This window comes from Pogona vitticeps, chromosome 6, assembly GCF_051106095.1.
Source record: "Pogona vitticeps strain Pit_001003342236 chromosome 6, PviZW2.1, whole genome shotgun sequence".
Lineage (NCBI taxonomy): Eukaryota > Metazoa > Chordata > Lepidosauria > Squamata > Agamidae > Pogona > Pogona vitticeps.
In genome coordinates, this window is record NC_135788.1 from 43,060,915 (window position 1) to 43,079,898 (window position 18,984).

The following is an 18,984-nucleotide window of genomic DNA, read 5'->3' on the forward strand; positions in this document are numbered from 1 at the left end:
TTTTTGGGCAGTGAATTTTAAATACAATATGTTAGGTGTTGTTTTTTTAATTTTACAGTGACAGTTTTCATATTTGGAAGAATGTGTGTATTGCATAAATGGTTGCAATTACAATAAAGAAAATGCAGTGCAAAGCATGAACAAAGTTTGTATATGTATGCAACCAAACTTGTTTTTTAGTTTTTAAAAAAATAATTCCTAGTATTGCTACAAAGTTTCTAAAAGCTTAAAAAGCATTGAGCTGCTTTATTTAAGGATATAGAGAGAAGGAATGTTGGGAGGCAAGTCATTTCTGATGTTCTTTTTGCTAATTTCTCCTTAAGTCATTTCAGTAGCAATTGGATGCACTGTGTCTAATTCTTCATAAATCAACACTACACTGTTGTGATATTGACAGTGGCTTTGCTAGCCTCATTGTTTCTGTCGAGAGTTATATTCTGCCTCAGAACAATTTGTTGTGAACACCCTTGTTTGTTTGCCACACTAGTCTTTGTTCCAGCTGAAAACTTTGATTTATCACTGTATGTAATTGATGGCTGTGTGGTAGGTGGACTATAGCTATTGCTCCTCCTCTTTTAATCTAACTTCACCTAGAAATCCATGTCATGGAGCATTCTCAAGGGAACCGGGCTGGGAAATTTTTTGTGTTCCCAATGGGAGCCCATTAATCATCGTGAAGAGTCTCTTACTGGCTTCATCCATGTTTGTGAAGGAAGACAAAAAGTGGACCACCACAAAATGACTTATCAGGAGAATAGAAGTTAAAGCTAATGTATTCATTGAAATAACATAAAAAGAGTATTTTATGCACCACTAATTCCATTGCAAGCTGTTTCTGAAATAGATTTCACTCTTGTTAAAGGATTTCAAATCAATGAAATATTACGCTAGCAGATATTAAAAACAGAAAAGTGTGGGGTAGGCTTTTTTTCTTTTTAGATTAAAAGAAAAAAACAAAATGAGTGCTGTTTTTACAGACACTCCCCTCCCCCAACAATTAATGAACTCAGCACAGATGCAGAATATGATTCTTGGTAATTTATTGGATTTTTGGATAATTGGTAATTTATTGAATTTAAATCTCAAAAGATAAGTGAAATTGTTTAGTTCTGATCATTTTTTGATTGTACCATTGTAAGCTACTAGTATCTTCATTATTCTAAATAGGGCATTGAATATGATTCCGGTAACTGGAAATATGTAGCATTACTAACTGGATTGGATCCAGGTTCAACCATAGTTAGAGTAGACCCACTAAAGGAAATATGACTGAAATTATTAACAGTGCTATCCAAACTCAAAAATACCTTGGGTGTAGTGAGTTTGCAATGGACAAAACCCTCTTGTGCTAGCTAGAGTAATTCCCTTTGTGTGCTATCATATAGTTGCTCTTATCTGCTAGCACAACTGGATCTGCTGACGCATGGCCAGGGGAGTCCTAGGTAACTTCTGACATCACTAGGCTGGGAGTGGGAGTGCATTCCTCTCAGACTTTCTGGCTTCAGCCATTTTGGCTTGTTAGGATTGTATCATAAATCTCATTGATTTCTTCTTAAGGGACTTATGACTAAGTCCCATTAATTTCAGTTTGGATACTTTTATATGTAAGCAGATGTGTTCTTGAAGTAGAAACCCAATGCTGTCTAGAGTAGTATGTATCTTATGGCATATTTCTCATGCTCATGGCAAAGTTACTACAGAGAGATTTTCATTAGCTATGAATGTGCCCTCTTTGAGGTTACATCAAAGAGAAGTAGCATAGGCTATTTATTGGAAGGAAAGTTATCTTGCATAAGATAAAGCTTTTAGAAAGATTACAATTTAGTCATCAAGTAAAAAGTATGTGAAAAACAGGTCTTCCCATGTTGCTAATTTCTGCTATTATCAACTAACCTCTAAGAAGCCTACCAATTCCCACTGATACTAAATGAAAAGATTCCTTGGCCTCACATAGCTTTTTAGTTGCCTCAAAAAATTTTTTTTGCCCACCAAAGAGAAGTAAAGGAAGTAAATAAACCCTCACATAATTTAATGTAATTAATTATATTATATTAATAATTAAAACATTTTACCCCCCTTTCTTCTTAAAAGACCCAAGATGGCTTGCATCATTAAAAGACATTATTTAAAAACTAAAATAGTAAGTACACAAATATTAAAAAGAATCAAACAAATATCACACTAAAAATGATAAACAAGATCAACATCAAAAACAGATTCAAAGCAGCAAGGTGTAACACTCCATTAAAAACCCTTCTCAGGTAGCCAATCTCTAAAACAAAGCCTGTATGAAGAGGAAGATCTTTGTCTGCTTATAGAAGGACAGCAGAGATGGAGGCAGCCGGGTTCCTGGGGGAGGGAGTTCTATAATCCGGGAGAAGTGACCGAGAAGGCCCTCTTCCGTGTCCCCACCAAATGTGCCTGTGAGGGTGGCTGGTCCAAGAGAAAAACCTCTTCTGATGACCTTAACACCTGCTTACGCTCATAAAGAGAGAGATAGTCTTTTAGATAGCTTGGACAAATGGTCCCTCTAATTTCCAGCCCTGCTCCGCCCCTCTCACACACAATTCTGCCCCCTGCACGGGGTTCTGTTGCAACCGGAACCAAAGGGAGTAAAAACAATCATTGTTGGTGTGCGGAGGGGAGTAGAGTTGTGCATGTACAGGCATGCACCTTAGAGGGAAACTTCGCTTGGAAACAAGCTGTTTAAGGCTCTATAAACTAAAACCAGAACTTTGAATTCTGTCTAGAAATGGATTGGCAGCCAGTGGAGCTGCTGTAACAGGGGAGTTAAATGTTCCTTATAACCAGCTCCAGTTAACAATCTGATTGTGGCATTTTGGTCCTGCTGGAATTTCCAACCATTTTCCAAAGGCAGTCCCATGTAGAGCATGTTACAGTAATCCAGTCAAAATGTAGCTAAAGCGTACACCACCCTGGCCAGATCAGAATTCTCAAGGGATGGGAACTGCTGAAATAGGCATATTCAAGGTATTTCTGCATTACTAAAGCACGGAGCAGTTACAGTACGTTTGTCCTAGTCCTGAGTTCTTTCAGTAAACATTATTTCAGAATTTCTGAGACCATGCTTCTTATACAAGTTTTCAAAGGGGATATCAGCTCCAAGTCTGGGGCAATCTGAAATTTTGACCTTTTTAGTCAGCACCCAATTGAATTTTTAACTCCTTCCTGGCCAAACAGGAATTTGTGCTTCAAAAGTGATTCTGTGTCTGGTTATAAAAATATTTTAAGATATTTTAAAGGGAATAGAGAATAAATGCTCAAAAGCTCTCTCCTTGTTTAAGGTGTAAGATTGCTGCTTTTTGGCTTTGTGGCTGGGGATGGTATTACTCAGTGACAGCTGTTTTGTAATCACCTCCCAGAGGAGCTACACCTGCTGCCCTCCCTGTTCTCATTTAGAAGGCCTTTCATCTTAACTCTGGTTGAATACCTCACCTCTTGTTCTACTTCAGTTTGAAATGCACTATACTCTTGTATATGATTTCCTCACTGCCCCTCAAAACATATTACATTGAATTCTGTTTCTTATTCTAAAGCATGAGGTTTCTTGGATATGTTCCAGTAAAGACAGTCTGCATAAAAGAGTCATAATATACAAAGATTAACTTTAAATGGTAGTATTTAATTAGCAAACAGATTTTTCTTTTGCCAGCTGTGACAAGAGAAGTCATTTGATACCAGAGTCTGAATTAAATGTTTCATGGCTTGCACCTGTTTAAGGATTGTTATGGAACAGCAAGTTACTCTCCTGTGCAAACCCTTATCAACTCCAATAAAAAGATCCGCACACGAGTGAGGTGCATTAAGAGTCATGGCTATTAGTAGTAAATATATACAGCATTTTCTGTCCAACTGATTTTTTTTTTTACCATTTTCTTGCTACAGTGGATTCACAATCAGATTTTCTTATCTTGGAAACAGGTGAGTAGGCTGATGGATTCAGATGTCAGTAATGGCATGGGTTTCACTTTATAGTAAATGTTCTGCAGGGTTGAACTCACAATTAAGTAACAGTGTCTAGTTTAATTCAAGACGCAGTCTCTACTATTACACGGAAAAAAACGTAGTGCTTTACAGACAACTGGGCTGGTTGGCTTTATTTAATTCATCATCTTTATTCTCCCAACAGGAATCAGTGCATGCAGTTAATTGCTAGTTAGGTATTTTTTTAAATAACATGTATGTTGCATTATAATAAAAAAATTAATTGTAGGTGAATTTAAATGAATACGTATTAGATTGTATTCAGCTGTATTTTGGAAAAAAGGTTCTTATCAATAGAGATAATAGATTAAAATTATGCTGTATTTATGTTTTGCTGTTTTTGCATTCCTTCTTGCTTATTCTTTCTGTAGAATGCATTGGGTTTGTTCTGATTAATCACATTGAAATGTAATTTCCCATAATTTGCATTCAGCACTGAAGTTAATGTTCCATATTTTTAAAAGAACTTCTTTTAAATAGTTTTGTAGAATAAATGGAAGTATTAGCTGATTTCAGTATGAAGAGAAGAGGACTATGGGAAATATTATAATTTGTAACACAATGCACAGTTTAGTTTTGGGGGCCAAGCCAATGCATTGCAGATTACTCATAGAAGAGGGAATTCCTTAAATACTGACTGTAGATAACCCTTAGGAAGATTTTTTCTTACCTCTGATAATCTGCAAATTAACTTGTGGGGTTTTCAGGACTTAAATACGTTCTTGTTTGGCATCTTTGAATTCTCAGATATTATGTCTGAATCACTTCTCTGGAATACTAGTCATAGGCTATCTGTATTGAGATTTGCATAATAAAATGTAACATTTGCCAATGCCTTAGCCTGAAAAAAGAGAGCAAAATAAATTCCTGGATAATCTATCAAGAGTAGGAATGTTAATCTTTGCTTGTCACATCCTCAGAGCCAGAAGACAAGGAATTGCAGCATGTTTGTTCTGGCGGGTGAAGATGGCGAGAGGATTCTTGACACTCTTAGAATTCTTGCACTGAGTAGAATAAAATTTTTAGAACAAATTACCTGTTTTTGTATGAAATCATTCAGTTCATCCAGTTACATGAACTGTGCAAATTGTCCCAAATTAAATTGGCTTTATTTAAGAATTGAAAGCACAGGATAAGTTGTTCTAATCTTTTTAAACAGTAATTCAGATCTTCTACCCTGTTTCCCCAAAAATAAGACATAACCTGAAAATAAGCCCTAGCATGAATTTTCAGGATGCTCATAATATAAACCCTGCCCCCCAAATGAGCCCTAGTTACGGTAAGTGAAAGCCCGCCCTCCATTATCGTGCAGCAACCAGAAGAAGATAACATGATTGGATTTGAATAAATGTAGATTGTTGTACTTTGCAAGAAAGCAAAGTGGCTGTCCAACGAGGCCTTACAAATAGCAGAGAAGAGAAAGGAAAGAAAGTGCAAGGGACAAGAGAGATAGGGAAAGTTACAGAAAATTGAATGCAGATTTCCAAAGAATAGCAAGGAAAGACAAGAGGGCCTTCTTAAATGAACAGTGAAAAGAAATAGGGGGAAATAATAGAAAGGGAAAAACTAGAGATCTGTTCAAGAAAATTGGAAATATTAAAGGAACGTTTTGTGCAAAGATGGACATGATAAAGGACAAAAACGGCAGGGACCTAATAGAAGCAGAAGACATCAAGAAGAGGTGGCAAGAATACACAGAGGAATTATACCAGAAGGATCTGGATGTCCTAGATACCTCAGATAGTGTGGTTGCTGACCTGAAGCCAGACATCCTAGAGAGTGAAGTCAAGTGGGCCTTAGAAAGCATGGCTAGCAACAAGGCCAGTGGAGGCTATGGCATTCCAGTAGAACTATTTAAAATCTTAAAAGATGATGCTGTTAAGGTGCTACATTCAATATGCCAGCAAATTTGGAAAACTCAACAGTGGCCAGAGGATTGGAAAACATCAGTCTACATCCCAATCCCAAAGAAGCGCAGTGCCAAAGAATGCTCCAACTAAAGAAATGGGAGTGCTGACCACCTTATCTATCTCCTGAGAAACCTATACATGGGACAGGAAGCAAAAGTTAGAACTGGATATGGAACAACTGATTGGTTCAAAATTGAGAAAGGAGTATGACAATGTTGTATATTGTCAACCTGATTATTTAACTTATATGCAGAATACATCATGTGAAAGGCAGGGCTGGATGAATCCCAAGCCGGAATTAAGACTGCAAGAAGAAATATGAGCAACCTCAGATATGCAGATGATACCACTCTAATGGCAGAAAGTGAAGAGGAATTAAAGAACCTCTTAATGAGGGTGAAAGAGGAGAGTCCAAAAAACGGTCTGAAACTCAACATCAAAAAAACTAAGATCATGGCTACTGGTCCCATCACCTCCCGGCAAATAGAAGGGGAAGAGATGGAGGCAGTGACAGATTTTATTTCTTGGGCTCCATTATCACTACAGATGGGGACAGCAGCCACAAAATTAAAAGACGCCTCCTTCTTGGGAGGAAAGCAATGACAAACCTTGACAGCATCTTAAAAAGCAGAGACATCACCTTGCCGATAAAAGCCCGCATAGTCAAAGCTATGGTTTTTTTCCAGTAATGATGTATGGAAGCAAGAGCTGGACCATAAAGAAGGCTGACCACCGAAGAACTGATGCTTTTGAATTGTGGTGCTGGAGGAGACTCTTGAGAGTCCTCTGGACTGCGAAGAGAACAAACTTATCCATTTTGAAGGAAATCAAGCCTGTGCTCACTGGAAGGACAGATCCTGAAGCTGAGGCTCCAATACTTTGGTCATCTCATGGGAAGAGAAGACTCCGTGGAAAAGACCCTGATGTTGGGAAAGCGTGAGGGCAAGAGGAGAAGGGGATGACAGAGGATGAGATAGTTGGACAGTGTCATCGAAGCTACCAACATGAATTTGACCCATCTCCGGGAGGCAGTGGAAGACAGGAGGGCCTGGCATGCTCTGGTCCATGAGGGTCACGAAGAGTTGGACACAACTTAATGACTAAACAACAAGATTGCTGTACATGAAAAAGATAAAAAACATCCCCTGAAAATAAGCCCTAATGCAGTTTTGGAGCAAAAATTAATATAAGACCCTGTCTTATTTTCGGGGAAACATGGTATGAATGATGCTTTGCTTTTTAGAGGGAGAGGGTATTAGAGATATATGCAAATTATTGAGACATCAAAGAAAAAAAAAAGCTTCTGTATCACTCTTGGCTGAAGGCAAGTAATCTCACATGGTACCTTAACATGCCTTGACTAGAGTCAGCCTAAATTCCTCAGCAAAACTGAGGAATTTAGCAAGCATTATTTCCATCTCTAATCAGAATCTGATATGGGTAGATTAGTGGAATGCATCCTCTACACTGCTGGAGGCAGTGTCTCTCTGAAAATTACTCTGGAAAATGAATAATATGGGAAAGATATTCCCAGCACAACTACCTTGTGGATTTCCCAGAGAGATACGGATCTGACACTTCATGAACATACTGGACTAGATGGACCTTGGTTTCCTCTACTAGGATCAATGTTTTTTCTTTTTTTAAATTTAAAACAAAGATAGTAGAAGTTGTAGCAAAACTCTTATAAAGTCTTGTGTGCAGGAGAACTACTTTTTAAAATAGGTGCTCAAAACCTTCTTGCAATTTCCTGAACTTAGATGAAAGTGCAAACTGGATTCTTATTTTTAAATGTAGGCATAGCCAATGCCATTGTTTCCCAGCAAATAGTTTTGGAAATGAGCTAGGCACATCTTGGTTGAGTTTGCTGCTACAATTATTAATTTCTTTGTATGTTTCCTCATAAATATTATTAAGTACAATATAAGAATATAACTCTTATGTAAGTACTATAAATATTATTTATATGTAAACATGAACGCTTAAAATTTTTGTTATGTGCTGTCAGGTCAGAACTCACTTATAGTGACCTTAATGAGGTTTTCAAAGTAATTGAGGCATTTAAGGGGTGGTTTTACCAGTTCCACACACTCAGTGAGTTTCCATGGTCAAGTGAAGATTTATACCCTATTCTCCAGATTCCTTGTCCTTTACTCTATCCACTATTCCAGTGGTCCCCAATCTTGGGCCTCCAGATGTTCTTGGACTACAACTCCCAGAAGCCTTCACCACCACCTCTGCTGGCCAGGATTTCTGGTAGTTGAAGTCCAAGAACATATGGAGGCCCAAGTTTGGGGACCACTGCACTATTCCATACTGGGTATCTCTTAAGATTAGTTATAAACAATAAATGCAATATTTAAATGTCCCTGGGAATGTAAATACAAATTCCCCAGAGGTCCATTCCCTCTCCCCAGAACCGGCTGGTCCACTCACTGTGTGGCAATTGGGTCCTTTGTCATTGTGCCCATCTGGGAAGGAGCCTGGCCGGCGCTTCCCCAACTCTCCTCACAGCTGAGTCTCAGTTCATGAATGATTGGCTGCATGGGGAGGTGGGGAAGCTCTGGATGGGCTCCTTCCGCGATTGGCTCAACGATGATAACAAAGAACCTGAGTGCCGTGTGGCGACTGATGTGTGGACCATTCAGTTCTGGGGGGAGGGAATGGGCCTCTGTGGCACTTGTGATACTGCAATTTGCATTTGTATCCCCAGGGATATGTATACAAATAACTCATGTCTAATAATAACATTCAAAACAGGGACAATGAAATAATATGGAACAGGTGAAGAACAAATCAGAAGCATAACAAAATTTGCTGTACGAAATACTTCGAAAGATGAGGTGAAGCTTCCTGTGATTGAGTTTTTTGTTTTGGAGCTACAACTTGAAAAAGCCATTGATCATCCTTTTGTAACTGCATGTGAGAAGAACAGCCTCTGATGAAATCTTTAGTGGGCAGGTAGGATTGTATGGAAATGGTGATTGTCAAGAATTCCAGAGAAATTTCCTTATTTCAGTAGTTCCCAATGTTGGATAACCCAGATGTTCTTGGACTATAGTTATCAGAAGCCTTCATCACCAACTATCCCAGCTGCAGTTTCTGGGAGTTGCTGTCCAAGAACACCTGGATTACCCAAGGTTGTGAACCACTGATCTGTGACATACTGTTGTATAAGCCAGAGATCAACTCCCCCCCCCCTTTTGGGGCTTACACTTGTGAAAAGAGGGACTGGAAGTACTTCCTTTGTCTATATACCAGCTCTATATCCCCCCCCCCTCTCTCCGTGTTAATCTTTAAAAGGTATGGAAAAATCTTCTAAATGATAATTTCAGAATGTAACCTAGAGAGACACACAAGTCATTCTTCCATGCTGAGCTGTTGGAGTTTGGGGACTGAAATTAATTAGGTTTGAATTATCTGCAGATGCAAACATGGGGTATTTTTTTGCTAGATAAAGAAATAATGTGGGTGAAGATGGATTAATGTAGGGGTCGTCAACCCCCAGTCTGCGGCCCAGTGCCAGTCTGTGGGTTTGCCGGAATTGGGCTGCGGATACGGATCTCTGCCCCCCTGCATGCACACGTGAGAGGTGTGTCGCACTTGTGCGGGGGCATGTGTGCAAGCGTGACACCCCCATCGTGCGACTGAAGTGCCCCCCGCACATGGAGCTCACTCCCACCAGCCAGTCCACAGCTGCAAAAAGGTTGGGGACCGCTGGATTAATGAGTGTCATACAAGTGCAGGCAGAGGAGTTTCATTGAATGTCTCTTAGTATCATATTATGTTGGTGGAGTAATATGAATTTAGTTTTCATTGTTAACCACCCAAACAGCTGAGTTAAACATTCCTCTTTCTTCCCATTAGTGTTGCTGGGGTCACTGCTGAGCACACTTCGGAGCAGTCCCTCCTCTGTATTAGCTACAAACTTATTTTTTATATAGGTATTCAAGCATGCATCCATTCTTTTCATTAAACATATTTACTAAAAACTTTCCAATCTCCCAAACATGTTAAGACTTCTCTGCCTTTCAGAGACACATGGGTATAGAAACAGTGGTTTTGCAAAGGTGTCTACTTGGAAATATGATTGCTCTAGGGATCTTGTAGTGTTTTCCATTCTTTTTCAATACCCATTTTGAGTTTTAGAAGTTTTGATATTGTAACTTTCATTCAGAACTATTCTAATACAAGGAATTGAAATGTTTATTTTCATACAGGATTTGCGATTTAAGCAGGATTGTTGTTAAGTGGGACTTTGAGTATTTTTAATTTTTAAATTGGTGCATTTTAATTGTGTTTATTCTCAGACTGGATATGTTTTTATTTGTTCAGTCTTTGTCTTGAATGTTACTGAGACAGAATACACATTTAAAAAATAAATATGTTCTTTTAAAACCTTTTTCTGAATGTGTTTTCAAGCCTAGTTCTCTTATAGGTCGCAACGTTTGTCATAAAGCTCTTCTGCCTGACTAGATGCCTGCACATTGCCCACTGGCAGGTATATTTTTACCAGTAGGTATGGAAATCCTCCAGTTCTTCACCTAGACATTTTAAAATTTATCATTTAATCTTGTTATGGCAATTGATTGAACGGAGGCCTGAAATAAAAACTATTAAGAGTTAAATAACAATATAGAAGTGTTGGAAATGAAGTAAAATATAGAATGCTTTTTCTTTCTCATTGAGCTCTTTGATTAAATATTCTAATTGACATCTAAAGTAGTGCAATTAATCAGTAACTATTTGCTGATTAATTCATACCCAGGTGTCCATTGAAGCTTGCATAGGAATCTTTCATTCAGTAAATGCCTGTTAATAAACACCTATTTTTTAATACCAGGATTTAAACAAAATCACAGTCTGTTGGTGGCTGCATGTTTTTCCATGGTAATGAAGCCTCAGCTCTGTTTATTATTGTAGAATTCCATTTTGTTTTTATTCACGAAAGAAGAGAATAGCTCGGTTCACAGTTTCTACTTTGTAGATCATCCCTGTGGAGATAGTATGCAGTGTTGCTTCATTTTTTTTACAGCTAATAAGATCCTAAATGTGCATTCCGGTTTCTTGGAGACGTATTGTAAAAATATACTAGCCAAATGAGTGTCTCGCCCAGTATATTTATTTTTAGAAGCCCTAAGCAAGAAAACAAAGTGATGGATATCCTGTCCCCACCCTGAAGCTAATCTCAGCAGATTGTACCTCAGAGTTTAAATGGTAAATATCAAAGAAATTGTATTTTCTGTTGTAAGGTTTCTTTTCCTTTCAGTGTTCAGTATATTGCTTCTGAGCTAGTTGCACAAAGGCTGAAACTGCAGTTTTGCAAAATCACCTTGGTGCAGGATTTGTCCTTTACATCAGTTCCCAAAGCTCCACCTTCTGTCTCACTTTCAGTTTTGTCCTTTTAGTTCTTGCCGCCTTTTAATACTTGCTTTGGTATACTTGGTTCATAAAATCACAGCCAGAATTGCAAGCATTATTACTATAAAACGAATCATGCCTACCTTACATTTGGTATCATCAACTAGGACATTGTGTGCTCAGTATTATCACTTGTACCATAAGAGGAAAATTAAAGCATGCATTTTCCACATGGAGAAATCAGATGTAATCTAAATGCAAACCACAGGTTTTATTACATGATAGTCTTTTATAGCACAGCTATTACTAGTCCCAGTATGACCAGAAGTACATCATAGTCTTGAAGTTTGCAATTTTTTTGTGGTTGCTGTTTTTCTTTTCAGCATTGAAAAATTCCACTGAATTTAACCTTAGTAAGTTGTCTCCCAAACTGTGACCCAGTCATGCCAATTACTCTTTTAACGTACAATGATCTCTGTGAGAATACTCGTTGATTTCTTTGGAAATACTTTTTAGGTAGAAGTCATTCAATATAAAACTTAGTGTGGTGTAGTAGATAAAGTAATGTACTAGGACTGAGAAAACCTGGATTAGATTCCATTGCTCTGCCATGGAAATTCATGGAGGAGGTGTGATGGAACTCGTGAAACCACTTCTTAAATACCTCACTTACCTTAACCCTACTAGGGTTACTATAAATCAGTTCTGACTTGAGGATGCATAACAAACTGCAGTATATAATGTGCAATTTAATCCAATAAAATAAGCATGTGATGACAGGGACACATGCGCCATCTGGAAATTACATCATATTCACACTTAGAACAAACCCACTGAATTCGAGAAGACAAGTTAATCTTGATGTAGTTAAACATTCTTAATATCAGTGGGTTTCCCCTAAATATATGCAAATCTGTTTTCAACTGAGTTTTTAAAAATTTCCTCTCAAGCAGGAAATTGAAGGAAAGAACGTTAATGAATAAAGCATGTTTTTCTATTAATGACTGTACAGTACTAATTGTTTACGCATTTACAGCTTGATGGACCATACTTCTATAGTGCTTGTGTTGTGAGCTTTATGGATAAAACCTCAGATTTTCCTCTTGTTTCTGGAAGAACAAACATAGCCGTACTATTCATAAACAAAGATAAGAGGTATTTTACAATCAAATAGCAGTTAACACAGCTGAACTATGCAAGATGCTCACCTTGCAGTTTATTTTTGCCCTCCAAAAATGCACACCTTCAATTTTTCTATATCTGTGCAATCAGTGTGCAAGTGAGTCCCATCATTATTCTCCAGATGTCTAGTCACTGAACAGATTTTGCAACTGTGCTGTGGAAGCCATGCAATAGGTTAAAGAAACATCCTTTGCCTATTTAGAATGTAAAACAAGCCAAGGGTGGGCAAAACCTTTATTAGACTCAACTATAAATTTGCAAGTTACGCATACTTTTGAGTTTTATGGAACAATATATAGCCACCATTTTTTCATTGTGCATGTCTCTCATCATGTACAGTATAGAAAACAAACAAGTGGGCTATGATTTCATAGATCATCACACTAGCTAAAGGGGTGTTCCTTCTCTGCTAGTGATCTGGAATGCAGAAGCACTCTAGGCTAGAGATGTGAATGGTGGGACCAGAACAATTTGGAAAAGAACAATATCCATTTTCCTTCCTCAGATGGTAGTTGTTTACCTCTTATAATGGTAAAGAGTTGAAACTTAAGGGAACCTTATGAGGTGACAAGCCGCCTCGCGCAGGCTGAGGAGAGTGTACCGTCCGCCTCTCAAGTAAAGGAAGAACCACAAGAGATAGGAGTGACTGAAAAGGGATTAAGTAAACTAGAAATAAAAGAAGGGGCTAAAGCGGGTGCAAATTGGGCGGGAAAGAAAGAGGATAAGAAGGAGAGAGAAGGAGGGGAGGAGGAGGCAGAAGCATGTAGGGGAAGAGAGGAGAAAGGAGAGAGAAAGGAAGAGCTAGTAGAGTTGGTCCAGGAAGATCCTTGGACAGGAGAGTGGGTAGAGTTCAAGGTGCCACATTAGTACGCTGAAAGGGAATGGAGGCGACAAATGTATAGAAAGCCACCATACTGGGGGGAGACTGGAGAAAGCAAAGGAAAGAATATAGGGCATGGGCAAAGAGAGAAGAACAAAGGAGAGAAAGGCAAAAATGTATAGTGATTCCTGAGAAGTTCCGTGGGCCCAGCCCCTTCAAACCCCGACGGAGAAAGATGCATGGCTCGACAAATGGGGGACTGCAGGGAACTACGACATCCCATCCACAAACTTGAAGTGGGCTGAGAACACAGCAGAGTTGATGAGTGCCAGATCCAAATGGACTCAAGAAGTTAACAGTTATTCCCCGTAGTCTTACCACGAAGAGATACCCAGTTTTAATAATGTAAAGACTTATGATTTGTTGTTGAAGCTGGATGATGACAAACAAAATGAAAAAAATCAAAGAAGCCATGTTAAACAATAAACTGGTTTTATTAGAAGAACTGGATGTGACGAATTCTTCTTTGGACAAAATACAGAAAATGGAGGTAGATGATAAGCAGCATGATCACAAACCTAGAAAAACACTTTCTCCTTCAGAATGAATGAAATGCTTTCTTGATGCTTTGCCTCAGAATGCCACAATCGGTGGAGATTTAGTCTGCAGAAGTAGAGAACAATGATTTCTATGCGGAGTATAACTATAACACTCAAATGCAAGACACATTTCTGTATTACGTGGCTACAGAAATCAAGTATATTGCTGAGAGGAGCATACATACGGTGGGAGACTTCATTGCTTGTGGAATGCAATACCTAGGGTACAGCATTCACAGTGTAGCTTGCATAAAACAAAGATCTTCATATTTTTAAAACATGGTGTATTATATAAAAATGCAAGAATGTTGCTGAAACAGTAAAATAAGAGTTAGGTATAATATGAAAATAAGTCTTGCATATATTTCTATTGCCACTCAGATTTTTATCTCCCCTTCCAAATAACAGAGAAATGTTCAACAAGAAATGAAGAAAAATATCCCCCAGTTAAAACATTTCAAGAATTTTTGTATTTCTATTCTAGGTTATATCTAGTCGTTAGTCCCAATTAGCATAGACCTATTGCATGAGTCAATAATTGTTAAATCAATAATTATGTAAGTTCCATTCATTTACTCTAATTAGGAGAGACAGTGTAATTTCTCAGTTTACTCATAATACCATGCTTTGCATTTATCCCTCATTTTATATCACACAAAGTTTAAAATGAATAGTAAAATAATTAGCAGGCAAAATTTTTGTTTTGTTTTTCATAAGTATCTGCCAAAATTTGTGAATTTCTTCACATATGGAAGAGAGAGAACTTCAGTTTAAAAAGTGCAAGTGCAAAACTAACATATTTTTCCATCACATAAAATAACATTCAGAGCAGACATACTGAATCTGAAAAATGGAAATTACTTCAGGTTTTGCCATTTATGTTTCTTATCCTAGAATATATGTGGGGTTTTTAAACGGTCCAGTTATGGTATCACTTAACTCTTTCATTTTTGTAATCCTGAACCACATGGCCTTTTCCTGATTCATTCTGGACTATAGAGGATACCATCAAATGACCACTAAACAGCATCACTTTGGACTCTCTCAGCATCAGCCATGAGAACTTCTGAGGTGACTATAAACTGAAGAAACATCTATTCACCAGGTACAACTATAGTCTTCCATTGTTTCCTGTTTATCTTTTTCAGTTGGTACCCTCGTCAGTCTTTCCAAACTGCAATCTGAAGGTGCTGGATTTTTCCCCTTTTCCAAGCGGGTTTTTTTTGGCAGATTTATCCTTTCTCCCTGACATAAAGAGGTCAAATTAAGAGTCATTATTGTTGTTACAAACTTTTCGTTAGGAGCAGGGCTATTAGAAAAATCCAGCTGCTTATTGGACCCAAAAGTGAAAGTAGTTTTCAGTTTTAAAACAACATAGTCCTTAGAGAGTTTAATTAAATATACTCATTTCTTATCTTTCCCTTCAAAGATTTATGCAAAAAGAACCAGTCCTCTAGAACAGTGTTTCTTAACCTTTGTTATTCGGATGTTTTTGAACTGCAACTCCCAGAAACCCCAGCCAGCACAGTTGGTGGTGAAGGCTTCTGGGAGTTGCAGTCCAAAACTCCTGAGTAACCCAAGGTTAAGAACCAGTTCTCTAGAAGAAGAAATGCATTTTAAAAGCTTTTTACCATGCTTGGCGATACGGAGGTTCAGCTCTTAGCTGGTCATTCCCCCGATCAGAAGTGATGTCTCCCTGTTTCAGTAATGTATACATACTAAAAATTCCACTTCATTCTAGGACTACTCTATTTGGAACTTTGTCCTGCCAGATGATACAAAAAATGTGTCAGAGACAACGCATAAGGAATGTAATGGTTGTTGTGGGTTTTTCGGGCTCTTTGGCCGTGTTCTGAAGGTTGTTCTTCCTAATGTTTCGCCAGTCTCTGTGGCCGGCATCTTCAGAGGACAGCACTCTGTGCTCTGGTGTAGTTGGCTTGGGAGTGCAGTATTTATGGCTGTGAGACAGGCTTTTGTCTTTTTCTGTAGATGGGTGATTAGTGTGTCTTGTTGTGGGTGTATTGTTGTGATAAGGAGAGATTATCTGTCACTGTGATTGATGGGTGTCATTAGCTGGTCGTTTGTGCGTAGTGATCCCCGGTCCTTGTGGCTGGGTAGAGTTCGTTGACCTTTTGCACGTTGTATTTTTGAGAGCTGGGAGCCAAGTTTGTTGAGTTTCAAACTTTCCTCTTTTTTGTTGAAGTTCTGCTGGTGCTTGTGGATTTCAAGAGATTTTTTATACCTTGGTTCAGTCATCTATCCAATTGGAGACTGCAGCCAAGAAATCAGAAGAAGATTGAGATTAGGAAGGGCATCAATGAAGGAATTAGAAAAGATAATCATGTGTTAGGATATTTCACTGGAGACCAAAACCAAGATCATCCACATTCTTTGTTTTTCTAATCACAATGTATGACCAAAACCAAGATCATCCACACTCTTTGTGTTTCTAATCACAATGTATGGATGTGAAAGCTGGACTGTACAGAAAGCTTGATAGGGAGGGAAATGATTCATTTGAAATGTGGTGCTGGAGGAGAGTTTTGCAGATATCCTGGACCACCTGAAAGACAAACAAATGGGTCTTAGAACAAATCAAGCCTGAACTATCTGGAAGCAGAAATGATGAAACGGTCCTACATCATAAGAAGGCAAGATTCATTGGAAAAGACAATAATGCTGAGAAAGATGGAAGGCAGCAGGAAAAGAGGAAAACCGAACATGAGATGGACTGACTCCCTAAAGAAAGCCACAGGGTTGACTCTATAAGAGCTGAACAGAGCTGTTGAGGACAGGACATTTTGGAGATCGCTCATTCATAGGGTGAATGGATTGCTCATTCACTCAAGTCAACACTTGACAAGACTTGACTCCTGATATTCTTGCAAATAAGCCAGTAAAATGTGTTGCTGTTAGGTGGATTTGTAGCTGATTAAGAGACTGTAGCCAAAGAGTGATGATCACCAATGGTTCGTCATTAGGCCAGAGAGGAATGACAAGTGGGATGTCATAGGGATCTGTTCAAAGTCCCATGTTGTACAAGACTTTATAAAAGCTTTAGATGAAGGTGTTGAGAGGACACTCATCATGTTTGCAAAAAACACCACATTAAGGTGTCGTGAATACTGCAGAAGACAAAAATCAGAATTCTAGACAACCATATCAGACTAGAACATTGGGTAAAAGCAGGTTGAGGCTCAGCAAGGGGAAAAAATTCAAATTCTACATTTAGGTGGGAAAAACTCGAGAGTATTACATGCAAACAGATGTACAATTCTCGCTAAACTCTGTGTTTTCATTAATATTGGCTTATTAGAAACCTTGACAAGGAATTTCTGAAGCCAGAAAGGTTTCTCATCTCTGATGTGAGTTTGAGATAGGGAGCACTTTCTTCCATTTTCAGAGTTTCTGCATAAACTTAAAACAAGTCCCAAAGAATTGTATGTTTAAAAAGAAGCAAACAATCTGTCTGAAGTTGTAATTTCCTAAAAGGAAATAGTTGTAATTTTATGCAGTTTGAACAAGATGAATTTTATTTATTTATTTATTTATTTATTTATTTATTATTTTATTTATATCCCGCCTATCTGATCAGCGGACCACTCTAGGCGGCTTACAACAGGCATAAAACAATAGCTAATGCAACTTATATAAAAACATATTCAACAATTAGATCGAACGCAAAGAGGGAAAAAGAGAGGAATCAGAAATTGGCTGGGGGGGGGAAGGCCTGCCGGAACAGCAATGTTTTTAGTTGTTTTTTGAAAATACCCAGCGAGGGAGCCGCGCGCATATCAGGAGGAAGGTTGTTCCAGAGGCGAGGAGCCACCGCCGAGAAGGCCCGATTTCTTGTCTTTTCCTTCCGGGCCTCCCTCAGCTTTAGGCTCCTCAGCCTCACCTCCTGGCTCGCGTGAGTGAGATCTTGGTGGCAGAAGGCGTTCCACCAAATATCGAGGCCCTAAACCGTTTAGGGCTTTGTATGTAAGCATCAACACTTTGAAGTCAATGCGGAATCGGATGGGCAGCCAGTGCAAAGCGGCCAGAGTGGGTGAGATGTGTTGGAATTTCTTCACCCCACTAAGGAGTCTGGCCGCCGCGTTCTGCACCATCTGAAGTTTCCGCAGCAACCTCAAAGGCAGCCCCACGTAGAGCGCATTACAGTAGTCTAATCTTGAGATTACGAGCGCATGCACCAAAGTGGTGAGCACCCCAACATCAAGATAGGGCTGCAGCTGGGCTACCCGCCTGAGGTGGTAAAAGGCGGTTCGGACCACCGACGTCACCTGGGATTCCATAGTGAGCGCCGGGTCGAGATGGATCCCCAAGCTGCGGACCCCATCCTTGGCAGGGAGGGTCACCCCCCCAAAAAGAGAGGGAGTTTCCCAAGCCCCCGACTGTGGGGGCGCCCACCCTTAGTACCTCCGTCTTGTCCGGGTTCAGCCTCAGCCCGTTCTCCTGCATCCATTGCAGTACGGTCCCCAGGCAGCGCTGAAGGGACAGAACGGCATCACCTGCGGCCGGTGGAAAGGAGATGTAGAGCTGGGTATCATCAGCGTACTGATGACACCGGGCTCCACACCCCCTGATGACCCCACCCAGCGGCCTCATATAGATGTTAAACAGCATTGGGGAGATGATCGACCCCTGTGGGACCCCACAGTTGAGATTCCACGGGGCCGAGATGCTCTCCCCAAGCTGCAGTCTCTGGGGGTGGTCCTCCAAGAAGGAGCGGAGCCAGGCCAATGCAAGGCCCCCTATACCCAGCTTGGAGAGCCTCCCCAGGAGGATACCATGGTCGATGGTATCAAAGGCCGCTGAGATGTCGAGGAGGACCAGCAGGGACACTTTGCCCCTGTCAGCCTCCCTCAATAGGTCATCACACAGGGCGACCAATGCTGTTTCTGTACCGTGGCACGGCCTGAAGCCCGACTGAAATGGATCCAGGGCATCTGTTTCATCCAGGTGCGCCTGAAGCTGGTCGGCCACCACCCTCTCCACCACCTTACTTAGGAAAGAAACGTTGGCGACGGGCCTGTAGTTGCCAATCTCGTCCGCCGCCAAACTTGGTTTCTTCCTGATGGGCCTAATGAGTGTCTCCTTGAGGGCA

At 39.6% G+C, this 18,984-nt stretch overlaps 1 protein-coding gene across 9 annotated transcripts in view; it reads left to right on the top strand.

Moving 5' to 3' along the window:
- RARB (retinoic acid receptor beta) overlaps positions 1–18,984 on the top strand; it is a 444,828-nt gene that overhangs the window by 127,947 nt on the left and 297,897 nt on the right. The window contains exon 1 of one of the 9 annotated variants that reach the window (XM_078377292.1): positions 3,718–3,942. The exons of 7 other annotated variants lie outside the window; for them this stretch is intronic. The gene's annotated coding sequence lies outside the window, so the exon portion shown is untranslated. Of the gene's footprint in view, positions 1–3,717; positions 3,943–14,722; positions 14,983–18,984 lie in introns of those variants that run through there. One more of the 9 variants, XM_078377294.1, reaches the window with a different exon arrangement.